Source organism: Lycorma delicatula, chromosome 3 (assembly GCF_047948215.1).
Source record: "Lycorma delicatula isolate Av1 chromosome 3, ASM4794821v1, whole genome shotgun sequence".
NCBI classification, from domain to species: Eukaryota; Metazoa; Arthropoda; class Insecta; order Hemiptera; family Fulgoridae; genus Lycorma; species Lycorma delicatula.
Window position 1 is genome coordinate 189,307,745 of NC_134457.1, and position 14,565 is coordinate 189,322,309.

Here is a 14,565-nt window from a genome sequence, read left to right on the forward strand (position 1 = left end):
AAAGATAATATAGAAAATTATCTATGGAGTCGTGGGAAAAAAATAATGAAATGGAAACAATTAATCCAAGAGGAGTAGTAGGAGGCCTTATTCTGTAGGCGTAGTAGATAAACTGTACTTACTCTATACAAAGGGGATTTATACTAGAAGTACAACTGTAGAGTGAGTTTAATCAAAGAATATATTTTTCAGAAATGAACAGATTAAATAGACAAATAAAACGTTATCTGGAATTAGAGTGAAATAAACAAACTCAAAGTAGAGTATATTTTTGAATGCCATAGATCCAATTTAACTAAAAGCTCTAAAGGAGAGGAGATCTTTAGTATACAATATTATTAATATAAACAGACATTTTGTTTATCATGTATAAATAGTTTTATTTTATTTTCAGCTTCTGATTAGTTTATAATAAAATTTAAGTGGTACTGATGTATTAAAAAAAAATTTTTTTTTTTTGTTTTTTATCAATTATTTTTAGTTTTTTACTTAATGAAATCCATTACCCGTTTCCTGCGAAAAATTTCCTTTATTTTTTTTTTTTGTAGATATTGTAGGATTATATATGTTCCACTCAGAGTAGCCATTTTAATAGTCAATTAATAAAAAATTAATATTTTTATTTTTTAATGGCTTTAAAGCAAAGCAATTTGATTTCTACGAATACTATCTCCATTTATGATGTTTTTTTAATCTTCCTAGCTAATTTATCAAATAATGTCAATATTTTCTATTTATGTATATGAAGTTTCAAGCTCACTATTACCATCTCTTACAACTCAAAAGAATTAATTAATTGTATATAACGGTTTGATTTTAAGTTAAATGATATTTTCGTTGATAAAAATATTCTAAATCAAATTACAACATTTTTAAAGTTCATTAGAATTATAATGAATTCAAGAAAGAATTTTCACTTAACTTCGAAATTGTAAACGACATAAAAATTTTAAATAATTTTCGTAGAAAATATATTCTAATCTAAAAAAAAAATAATTTTTTATTTACACGGTAACATCATTAACAGATTACCAGAGGATGACATTCCTCTAAGGCTCAACGGTTTTGACCTTGAAAACTTAGGGGGACTGTAGAAGCTACGGTTCACAGGTTTCCGGTGCTAGCACATGTGTGGCAGTTTGTCGTTACGTGTTATGTGTATTAGGTGTGTTTGTGTGTGTGTTTTTTATGTCGGTATATTATTAAAGGAAGAACGTCTAGCTTGCTCTTTGTAAGCTGTAAATGTTGGCTTTAACATTTGCCAGATCAGAAAGTACTGACGATTCTATCGTACAACGGAAGGAAAAGGACGTAATAAACAGTTTTGCGTCGTTTTTTTTATGACATCCTGACTATTTTATGAGATAGGAAGCAAGAACTTATTATAATGATAAGTCTTCTAATAGCTTTACGGAAAAAAAACACGGATAATGTTCAATTTATTAAATTTATAATTATAAAATGACAATAAAATATGATAAAATTGAATTTCTTTTAAACATTAAGATATCATTCAGCTAATAACAACGGAAAAGAGAATTTATTTTTTTTTAAGTACAGTTTATAGTTTTATTGTGAAACTATACCAATAAAATTAGTTTAATTGGTTTTTTTTAACGGCAGTATTTTTTTTTCATTTTTATAGAGCTATTTCCTATGTCAAAGGGCATTCACACACGACCCTGAAAGCGGTGCAAATCAACAACCAATTTTTGACAGTCAACCTCAAAATGCGACTTCACATCTCAATTCTTTCAGCAAATTTATCTTTTAATTCTAATTAAGATTAAGGTAAAGTTTTCTTAGTCATTAGAAAATTATATTGTCTATTAAAAATAATATTTAAAAGGAAAACTTATAGAAATAAAGATAACTTTAATATGATATTTTCACCCCGTTAATGGCTTTTATATTTTCTGACTGGTTTTTCCTCCCATTCTGTATCTCCTTGGATATTTCTCTTGTCTCTTCAGTTATCACGATCGATACCTTGATTTGTAAATCAGACAATCTGAAAGCTTTAAATTGAAAATTTATTTAAAAATTAATCCGAATAGCAGTAACACTTATTATAAGTCAAGTTCATATTTTCAGGGATACTTTAAAAAAATATCTGCAATGATGTAACTTAAATAAAGTTTTAAAAGTTCGAAAAATAATGCAAAATTTCCCAAAGATATAAATTCTATGTTACTAAATTATCAATTGGGGTTAAGGTTTTAACATACACAAATTTCTTCTGAAATACCTTGAGTTATGTACAAATGATTCTAATTCCAGAGCATGTACATTTTGAAAACTTAATTACAAAAAGAAGATGTATTACTAGTAGAATAGAGTTGTAGAGTTTTTCTGCATATGCAATTAGTTACAATTTTGTAGATTAAGATTTTAGCATTAAGAAAAAAAAAAACTAATTTCTGGTTTCTTCCCATTTATAGGAAGGATTTTTTTAAGCTGCTTAGTAATATTAAGTTATTGCAATTAAAAAATATACACCCATTTATAACGAATCTACTCATGTATTAATATGGGAAATAATCTAATTATTATTATATTAAACAAAAAATAAAAAGTACAGGTTTTTCTAGATACACAGCAAGCATTTTATAAAGTCTGGCTGCCTGGTTTGGTATACAAACTAAAGACAAATCCTAAACTTAATACTTCAAACTTTTTATTTAATATTGTGTAGTTACTTGGACGGACGCTTTTCCTAGATTAAATAAAGGCGTTATCTGAATTCTTTAATAATTCCTCGGGTGTTCCTCAGGGTTCTGTATTGGGTACTATCCTCTTCTCCATCTTCACTGCAGACCTTTCAGTCACGGTCATTAATACTATTGCATCGGTAGTTGACTGCTTGATAATCGTGACTGTCGATGATGATCCAACACAATCCTCGACTAAAGTGCAATCTGGGTTAGACCTTCTGGCCAAATGGTTGAAGAAATTGAAAATAAAAGTCAATCGAGTGAAATCAACTCGCATGACATTTTCGATGAGAAGTGGTGACTGCCAAGGAATCCATTTATCAAATTTAAGAAGCTATCTGGTTTTTAGGCAGGAAGTCACAACTATCACTATCTAACGAGCTACTTTTGTACAAAGTGATCTAAAACCGGTTTGGACATAACGAAATCCAACTCTGGGGTACGGTAAGTACCAGCAATATAGAAATTATTCAGCGTTGCAGAATAAATTTGCGAGATACATTACACAGGCATTATGGTTTCTTACAGAACAACGAAATTCATGAGTACTTAGGTTACCGTATGTTCGAGAAAAAGTCAATCGATTTGCAACTAAGTACAAAACAATTAACACCACGTAAACTATCTAGCTGTTAATCTCTCAGAGTATGAGGAAGATGTAAGGCGATTAAAGCGGGTACATATGCTGGACTTAGGAACCTAATAATAATATTCAGGAGGAGGCTTCTTTCTTAAGTTTTACATTTTCAAAGTATTTATGTTTATACTAATTTATGTTTCTAATTTTATTTATTCCTATGTTCTATTTTTATTTTTATTTTGTGGTTTTATTCGTATTACTGGACGCTATTATGATTTCTAATTCGTAGGCTGGACTGGTTGGAGTCTATCGCTGCTTATGATACCTTAGATTTACTACTGATGTCTAGAAAGTAGTTTGTTAAGATGTTTCAATGTAAACTTCTTTATAATTTAATTATTGTCATGAAAGTTTCTAATCTATGAAAATGAATTTAAATATAATTTAAAAAAGATAATTAGAAATATTATAATTTAATAATTAAGAAATGTCATAATTATATTTAAAAAAATAAGGGCTTATATATATAAAACAGCAGACCCGGCAATGCTTCTCTGTTGCTAGATTTGACTAAATGCATATATAGATTAAATGAACACAATTGAAAGTTTGATGAAACATTAAAAAAATGAAAATTACGGAACTTCACAAAATTTAACCCCTTTTACCCTTTCTCCATTTTCCCCTTCCCTTACTCCCTTTCCCCCATTTTCATTTTTACTATATTCCCTTTTCTCACCTTTCCCTTTCCTTCTGCCGTTTCTCTTTTCGTATTTCCGTTTACCCTTCATCTTTCCTTCCTTTCCCTTTTTTTTCTCCTTCCCATTTCTATTTTATTTTCCCCGTTTTCCTATTTTTTTCTTTTTCCCATTTTCCCCTTCCCTTTTTACCTGCTTCCCGTTTGATTTTTTTTATTTTTCCATTTTCCGATCTTTCCCTTTCTCCCTTTTTCCCCCACGCGTAAATCGGTCCAGTAGTTTTTCAGTCTATAGCGGACACACATATAGGAAACATTGAAATGGAATCGTAAAATATTTAGTATAGTGTGTGTAGCTTTTATGTCCAACAGAGAGCGCTGTTTTTTTAAAAAAAGGATGAATTAAGTTCTTTAAAGCATATTTAAGATGTCACAGGTGTGACATCTAAGGTAAATTAAATAGTAAGTACATAAAAACACGCGCGTATTCTAATTCAACATTGTGTCAAAATTTCTAAGCAATCCGTGAAGAACTATCGGAGATTTAAGATTTTGAACAAACAAACATTTACATTTATATTAAAAAGATATATGGAATGTTAATCAGTAAAATGCGGAGATCAACCAATATTTAACATGTGCACAAACATAAGATAACAATTAATAAAAATACAGGTTTAATAGACAAAAAAAATTGAGTTAAAAAAATACTTTAAATGATTTTAAAAACCGTTCTCGACCAGAGTTTTATATATATTTATTTATTTAAGAAATCCTTCTCCTTGCATTATATTCTTTAATATCTCTTCAAATTGTTCATAATTAAATAACTAAGTAATCTATATCTAAACTTATGTTTAAATAACACTGAGTATTTGGATTCTATAATTAAATTCTGATAAGATCACCTTGTTGGTTTCACGTAATCACTCTAAATATAGACTTTTGCATGTTAAATACCTTGTCTAATGCGTTATGTAACCAATAAACCTACGAGTAATATATTCCTATATTGATGAGAAATCTAGCAAACGTATAATTAACACATTTTTTTATAAAGGTTTATTTACTATTAAAGACACTAAATAATACTTGATATTGTCAGACATTTACAAAAGTAATCTCGTACTCCCTGGGAATTTTTAATAAAAAAAATTCAGTTCTTAAATTTTTCAATCCTCATTTTGTTCTTTATCTGTTGTAGTTTGGCCAGTGGATAAAGATGTTATACATTTATAAGCGACATATTCTTTGACATTTTTACGTTTTCACACACTGAGTATCCCTCTTAAATCGCATAATCTTGTGAAACATATATTATATTACTAAAATTTTTTTTTTTTGGATTACTATATGATTGATATATGGAAGGATTTATTTTTTTAGGTAGATTTCATAAGAAAGCTAGTTATTGTAATGGGTACCAAGATTCGACTACCGGAAAATTTTGACATATCTTCGCGTTTCACATCCCCCAGATCCCAAAACCACCGTCAGTTGAAATGCATATATATATATATATACATAAAAACAACTTTCTTGTGGACACGATAATTGCCGTAATTTTGTGCCAATCACATTCAAATTGATGCATAAAGTATAACGACCCAAAATCTCGGTCAAGGTGGTTAATGGGCAAAATCGGACCATGGTGGCGGAAATGCGGGGGCTTTTTCGAAAAAACAAAATATTGCTATAACTTTCTTAATAAGTAAAATATCGAACTGGTTTAAAGTTCTTACTATTCTTTGGATAAGTGCCTAAAACTTATCTAGGTAAAGTTTTTTGATATCACCAAGCATGGGCTCAGGGGGTGGAAAAAAATGGGGTTTCGAAGACAAAAAAAATCATACCTCGATTAAAAGGCATAGCATCGAATAGGTTTAAAGTGGTCATTAGTCTTGTAAACATTACCCAAAACTTTTGACTGAAACAATTTTTGATATGGTCAACCCTTATGACAAGGGATGACCAAAATGTTGCTGGAATTGTAAGAAGATGGGGTTCGTCGTATGCTAAACATATGAAAGGTTTTTCTCATGCAACCATTGTCGTCGTATTGAGTAAATTTGAAATTTTTCTTAACTTTGGAAATCTTTTTTATCCGCTACTTAGCACCGGTGAAATCTACCTCCGTCTTCCGGCGTGCCAAAGGGATTTTTTTTAAATTTTTATGGGGATCAAATAACTGAAGTTGAATTGTATTAAGTTGTTTGGAACATTATTTAACAGGTTTATGAGCATTACTCATTACACACAAACACACACACACACACACACACACACACACACACACACACACACACACACACACACACACACACACACACATATATATATATATATTAAGATAATGTAAATAATAATAATTTTGATTGGATAATGGTCTAGTTTTCTCAGTAGGTAATGAGATAAATATTCTCATATTCTCATTAGGAAACATTAGTAACAGGAAAATCATTTTTTATACAAATCCCTTAGAATTTCTCGTATGGTATAATCTTAAGGTGATGTCGCCAAATTTAATTTCAAAACCTGTAATGTCTTGTAATGCGATTCATATTTCTGTGGAATTGGGTTCAACTCGGATAATGACCGTCTAAATAAGATTTTGACCTAAACTCATTTAAAGAAATGACCAGAGACTAGGCTTGTTTTATTCCATTTTAAAAATGATAAGCCAGATAAACCGAAATTCATTAAAAGGCCATACTTTCTAAATTAGGGTAATTAAAAAACTGAAATTAGAATCTTTAGAAAACAGTAAAATACAATATAAACGCTTTGAAAAAAACTGACAATATTTTTTGATTATTATAGTCGTATATTAAATCAATTAATTTCTTTAATTACGTTCATATTACTATTATTGTGCAGTTTAAATTTATTAGAAGATTTCTCTTTCTACCACTAAATTTCTTTTATTTTTTATATTCAAATTCAGAATGGCGAACCCCGTAAATAAATTTCAGTTATTTTATTCCTGAAGTTGCTTGTAATATTATTCATTTTAAAACTACATTAAATATAAAAAGGTCTGCAAAGAATGTTGTAAAAAAATAACTTAAGCACAGACATATTTGCGTGAACTTTATACCATCTAGGAGATTATCCTCTATTGGCAGAAGAGTATAGGATTCGCGGAACAAGTTGCATATTTCACGTTGTGAATAATCTTCAAGGTCATTAATTCGTCTCAACGAACAAAACGCTGTTCATTGCCCGATGATTACACAATTTAAGACGTAAGAACAGGGATACCTGAAAAAATTTTATTTTAACATTATCTCCTGTTTTGACACTCATTGTCCTTTTTTTTTTAACATGTCTAGAACTTCGTAATAAATAGGCTATTAAATAAAAAAGCCATGATGTAATGAATGCATCGTTGCACTGAGAAGTTTCTTAAAAATAAATTTATATCATTTCGAATAATTATTTATATTTTTATTTATTTCGGTAAATAATTTCCAAAAAATTGTTTCCAAGAACCTAAAAGTAAAAAATCTGTGTAATTATCAAGACAGCATAAATAAATAAACAGTAAATACGTTACATGTCTTTTTTTTAAATATCTTTTGAATAAGTAATAAAAATCTGATAAAATTTTATAATATGACTGTCTATTATAAAATTTTATCAGATTCCTTGCGTAAATTACTAAACATAAAACGAAAGTAAAATATTAAAAAGAAGAATACAATTTTTTTCTGTGTTTAAAAAATAAAGGAAATTTTAAGATAAAACTTGAAACTAAATTACAATCTGATTTATCATCTTTGATTTTTAAAGTCATTATGATTCATCTATAAATTATTTTTTTGTAATTTGCTACACAAGCAGGATCAAACACCAATATATATTTTTTTTTTGTCTTCAGTCATTTGATGCAGCTCTCCAAGATTCCCTATCTAATGCTAGTCGTTTCATTTCAGTATAGCCTCTACATCCTACATCCCTAACAATTTGTTTTACGTATTCCAAACGTGGCCTGACTACACAATTTTTTCTACCTGTCCTTCCAATATTAAAACGACTATTCCAGGATGCCTTAGTATGTGGCCTATAAGTCTGTCTCTTCTTTTAACTATATTTTTCCAAATGTTTCTTTCTTCATTTATTTGCCGCAAACCTCTTCATTTGTCACTTTATCCACCCATCTGGTTTTTAAAATTCTCCTATAGCACCACATTTCAAAAGCTTTTCTTCTCAGATACTCCGATTGTCCAAGTTTCACTTCCATATAAAGCGACACTCCAAACATATACTTTCAAAAATCTTTTCCTGACATTTAAATTAATTTTTGATATAAACAAATTATATTTCTTACTGAAGGCTCGTTTCGCTTGTGCTATTCGGCATTTTATATCGCTCCTGCTTCGTCCATCTTTAGTAATTCTACATCCCAAATAACAAAATTCTTCTACCTCCATAATCTTTTCTCCTTCTATTTTCACATTCAGTGGTCCATCTTTGTTATTTCTACTACATTTCATTACCTTTGTTTTGTTCTTGTTTATTTTCATGCGATAGTTCTTGCGTAGGACTTCATCTATGTCGTTCATTGTTTCTTCTAAATCCTTTTTACTCTTGGCTAGAATTACTATATCATCAGCAAATCGTAGCATCTTTATCTTTTCACCCTGTACTGTTACTCCGAATCTAAATTGTTCTTTAACATCATTAACTGCTAGTTCCATATAAAGATTAAAAAGTAACGGAGATAGGGAACATCCTTGTCGGACTCCCTTTCTTATTACGGGTTCTTTCTTATGTTCTTCAATTATTACTGTCGCTGTTTGGTTCCTGTACATGTTAGCAATTGTTCTTCTATCTCTGTATTTGAACCCTAATTTTTTTTTAAATGCTGAACATTTTATTCCAGTCTACGTTATCGAATGCCTTTTCTAGGTCTATAAACGCCGTTTTTCTTTAATCTTCCTTCTACTATTAATCTGAGGCCTAAAATTGCTTCCCTTGTCCCTATACTTTTCCTGAAACCAAATTGGTCTTCTCCTAACACTTCCTCCACTCTCCTCTCAATTCTTCTGTATAGAATTCTAGTTAAGATTTCTGATGCAACACTTTTTTTGAAGTCTGACGGAAATTCCCCTTTTTCATAAATATTACACTTCAGTTTGTATAATCTATCAATCGCTTCCTCAGCTGCACTGCGCAGTAATCCTACAGGTATTCCGTCTATTCCAGGAGCCTTTCTACCATTTAAATCAAAAGATTTAAATGCTCTCTTAAATTCAGATCTCAGTATTGTTTCTCCCATTTCATCCTCACCAACTTCTTCTTCTTCTTGGGTCGCTGAAACCATATTAAGTTACGGAGAAATGATTCATAGGTAAAAATACGCATGATTTAAATAAAGAATACTGAAAACTTATGTAAGGTTAAGTAAGAAGTTATTGCCGGTCTCCGTGGCGCGAATGGAAGCGTCTCGGCCTTTCATCCGGAGGTCCCGGTTTCGAATCCCGGTCAGGCATGGCATTTTCAGACACACTACAAATGATTCATCTCATCCTCTAAAGCATGCCTAACGGTGGACCCGGCGGTTAAAAAAAAAAATGTAAGTAGGTACATAAATTATACTGCTTATGTGTAATGTATTATGCAGTAAGTAACAACGTTTGATACAAAGTCAGGGGGACAGAAATATTATTTGTCCGTTGCTTGTTGAGTATAGGTTATTTTTGTAGCGATAAGTAAGCAAAAATATTCATTATATTTATTTACTATACTGTTCAACTTAAAAGAGGTCCATCACTTAGTATAGTCTAAAAATAGCAGTTTATTGGTAATCAGTTGAATGCTAATTTACAGAAGGTGTTGAAAATGATGTCCATCCATTTTTATGCACTTGTCAACACTTTTTACCATATTTCTGGCTGTGAATTGCTTCTATAAACAATTTTTTCAAAGTAACCCCACAAAACGAAGTCTGGACTAGTCAGTTCAGGTATCTTGATAGCCACAATCCTTTATAAATGATTCTTCCACCGACAAAATCCTGTACCATCTGTACAGTAAAGCGAGCTGTAAGGCAAGTGGCGCTGTCCTGTTGCAACAAACAGTCGCGCTCATCCTCATGCAGTAAGTCAATGAACAGTTGGAAAATTTCTTGGTAGACGGCAGCATCCAACCCACCGGGTTGGTCTAGTGGTGAATGCGTCTTCCAAAATCAGCTGATTTGGTAGTCGAGAGTTCCAGCGTTCAAGTCCTAATAAAGGCAGTTACTTTTATACAGATTTGGATATTAGATCGTTGATACCGGTGTTCTTTGGCGGTAGGGTTTCAATTAACCACACATCTCAGGACGGGTCGAACTGAAACTGTACAAGACTACACTTCATTTACACTCATACATATTATTCTCATTCATCCTCTGAAGTAATACCTGAACGGTAATTTCCGGTGGAACAGGAAAAAGAAAGAAAGACGGCAGCATTCACAGTTATTAAAAAAACAAAGGTACTCTTATTAGTCGCCTTGAAATCGTGCACCATATGTCTATTTTTTGTGAGTGTAGGGTAGATTCGAAGAAAATGAGTGTGTTTTCAGTACATTGGTTCGGTAGTTGCGACTGTTAACATACCCACCAAGGTGAAACCACGCTTCATCTGTGAAAAACATTTGATCTAAAATTAAAATGCCAGTGTTGGCTCTAATGAAGTTCTTGAATCATTAACAGTTGTGAAACCTTTTAGTATAATCAGCATTAGTTATCTTATGAAAACCTGCATTTGAAACGGATAGTTTTTCAGCATTCTCCTTACTGCAGTGTGAAATGTTCTTTTCCCGGCTTAGTCTCTGCAATGATTATGAGGAGATCTTGTAACAGCCGCATTAATCTCCTGTACGACGTGCGTCGTTAAACCTGACCTGTGTTGGGCACGTTTTTGATCTAACAGTAATCCTATTTCACAAACTTTTTAACTAACTTCTGATTAACCGTTTTCACTGATGCTTCCTTTTTAAATTTCTCCCTGAACTTTCGCCGACATATAGTATGAAATTTGTTCTCTAATAAGTTTTTGTCAAGAATATACGTCCTTTGACGGTTAACCGTATTCTAACAAACAACACAAGTTTACGCAACCTTGTTCAAAAGCAAATGATCGAAATACAGTGGCAATACTCAAATGTGCAGGTAATAAATAGTATCCGGCTCCGGTCATACTAATATCTTCCACAATATTTTACCCATCCTACACCAATATATCCATTTTTTTTAAATATGCATTAAGTATAAAGTACTGAATGATGGGGGCCTCTTATTTTTATAAATTATTTTATTTATTCGGTACTTTTCTACATTCTTTTCAGTTTTGTAATTTTTATACTTAAATACCTATTTAAATAAATATATTAGAAAGTTTGAAATCGGGATTTAATAACATTAGTTGCTGACGTAAAATATGAACGGCTGACTGCCCACAATCAATACTTGCATAGAAAACTTTTAATAGAAGAAAATTTTCAGAAATTTTATTATGAGCTATAACACAATAAAATATGTACAAAAGAAATTTATGTCTAGAGAATATTTTCGATGAAGAAGGAAATATTATTTGAGAAACATCTGTCGATCTTTCATTGCCAGTAAGTATTCTTTCCTCTTTTCAATAGGTACTAAAGGTTCAATCTTTATATCCGTTATTTCTATTATTCACAACCTGCTACATAAACTGTAATTCCATACCGAATTAAAGAATCACATATTACATTTTTCATGTTTTGTAATGAAACAATGAAAAAATACTAAATTATATGCTATACATTTTATAACTCCCGATGGTAAAGAAATGGTTGAGGATAATAGCGACAAATATCTGCTGCTTGCTTCGGATACTTTACGGATAATTATGCAACTGTCCTCACCGAGAATTGAATCCGAGACCAACTACTTTAGATTGAGATACATGTTTTTAATATAATTATCTATCAAATAGAGTAAGTAAAATTAATCATTATGCAAGAGAGGCATAATAACACCAAAATGAGATCGTAAAATAATAGTTATTCATTTTTAATTCTTGTTTACGATTTAAAGAGAAGGTTCAGCTTAATCTAATTCCCTTAATATAATAGACAATAATTATTTTTGTTCTGTAGAATAAAAAAAAGAAAAAAAGAAATAGTTCAATCATTTACCTTAAAAACCAATTCATTTTTTAGATATGAAGTATACAACACTTGAACAAAAGAGTTCTTTAGTTCTTTGCTAACAGAATATTCCATATGTTGAAAACATTTTTACAAAGTTTTTTTCTAATTTATAGATCTATTTCACTAAAATATAAAAATTTTAAGTAATGAAATGCTCAAAAAAAACTTTGAATTCTCATTACAATAGTGTTACGAAATCGTTCTTCGATTTTTTCCATTGTAGTATAAAATTGAGGATTACAGTAAACAATGAACGGAAAGATAAACGTTAACATTCGTTACGTAATTTGAAAATTATTTTTTGTTACTGATATTTTTTCATTCGGACATATATAAACTAGAAGTTATTTTCCTAGAAAATATTAAATATAAAAAAATATGTAATAGAAGGCATTATTAACTAAAGTGTAGAACTAATTGTAAAGCCTACTGAGTCAGGTAAATGGTTAAATCATCACCATCAATCAAGTATTACATGACATTGCGTAACCCATTTTTAAAGTACATAAATACATTATCGATTCATGGAAAATTAAAATTACTTTGATACAGTAGGGTATTATCGCTGTTATTAGGCCGTCTGAGTTCGGTTAACAGTACTGTCATAAAATTTATGAACTTCCTTCCACAAGACAATTGCTGATCTTCAGTTAGGCTACAACCCGTAAGGTAGTTTAGTCTGATGAAATAAAATGTAATTTGCGCATAACACTACATCTATACGGTAGGTGTGAGACAATGTGTAAAATATAGTCTAATGTTAATCTAAAAGCAGAAAATTAGGAAGAAAGACTTATTAATCTACTATATGCATATTAACATGAAAAATGACATATTTTTTACATTCTGAGAAATTGCTAATTACTTCCTTGTACGAAGTAAAGGAAGTATTGTGATCGCGAAAAATTTCGGTTTTCAGGATATCAATGGAAATATATATATTGATCATCCCTGAATCCCTAGTCTCGGTGTTACGTCTGTACGTACATATCTATCTCGTATAACTCAAAAATGATTAGCCGTAGGATGTTGAAATTTTGGATTTAGGACTTTTGTAACACGTAGTTGTGCACCTTTCCTTTTGATTACAATCGACTTAACCAAAAGTACTCAAAAAAAAAACCAAAATCCAAACAAAACTGGATTTCTGACTTTTTGTTAACTGCAGTAATAAGCCCTCATTGAGAGCTTTTCAGCGGTGTATCATAACTGGTACTTATTTTCATTGGTTCCAGAATTATAGCCAAATTAATTTTTAATTAATCAAATATTTGGATCTCACAAGGGGAAGACTTACCGGTTCGAATCCCAAAATTCATCTCCTTTTATTTTAATTTAGATATATTGATTTATTAATAATAATTATTAACTTCTGATTGTAAAAAAAATTAGTATGAATAATAATTCAATAATAAAAATTAAAAAAAAAATTATGAAAAAATATCAAAATATTAGGTTATTAATTAATTATTAAACTAAAATTTTATGTACTTTCATTTAAAAAAAAAATGTGTATATGTAATTTAATAGGCGTACAATAAAGTCGTGTGATGTCCACATCAGATTTATTTTATTAAATTCAGAGAAAAAGTTCTGATTTATAGTATCTAACAATCAAGTTATAAATCGGGTAAAATTAAAAGTTATTGATTTTAATCAATAATTAATTATATTTGAACTATTAATTTATTTTATTAATCAGTAAGCCTACCAAAAGATTGTTACTGAATTATAAAAACGTTAAAAATAATATTTTTAACTATGAATGAAAACTCTCCCAATTCGTCTAAGTTTAGTAAATAAATAGGGTGATGTTTGTTTCGCATAGTGGTGGATCAGTGAGGCTAGGATGAGGTTAAAAAAGGGGTTGTAAAAGTGTCAACCTTAAAACGTTTGTCAACACTACCTCGCTATTGTTACAAAGCAGTTTTTTCTTTAGTTATTAAAAGGGTAGCATAATTTATTTCTAATTAATATTTCTTATGCCAAAAATTAGATTATATTTAATTAATGATAAAGGCCATATATTAAACCACTTCTTATGTTAAATAATAAAGCTTTATTCATTTCTGTAGTACTCACAATAATATTACTGTAAACGCTGTTTTGTATGATATTTATTTAAATATTGTACCTGAATACTGATAATGATCAGTAATGATAATGTATTATCTAATTTCCTAATAAAGTATAAAATAAATTTTAGCATAAAAATTTAAGCAATCAGTGAAGTAACTATCATATTACATGCATTTATCATTCAGTTCTAATGTTATTTTTATTAACCGTTAATTTAAAAATAAACACTTTTAAAATAACAGTTGTCTTTTTAATTCTACTCAAAATTTTAATAAAACTATTGAAAGTTAATCTACTTAAATAACTCAGTATAGATT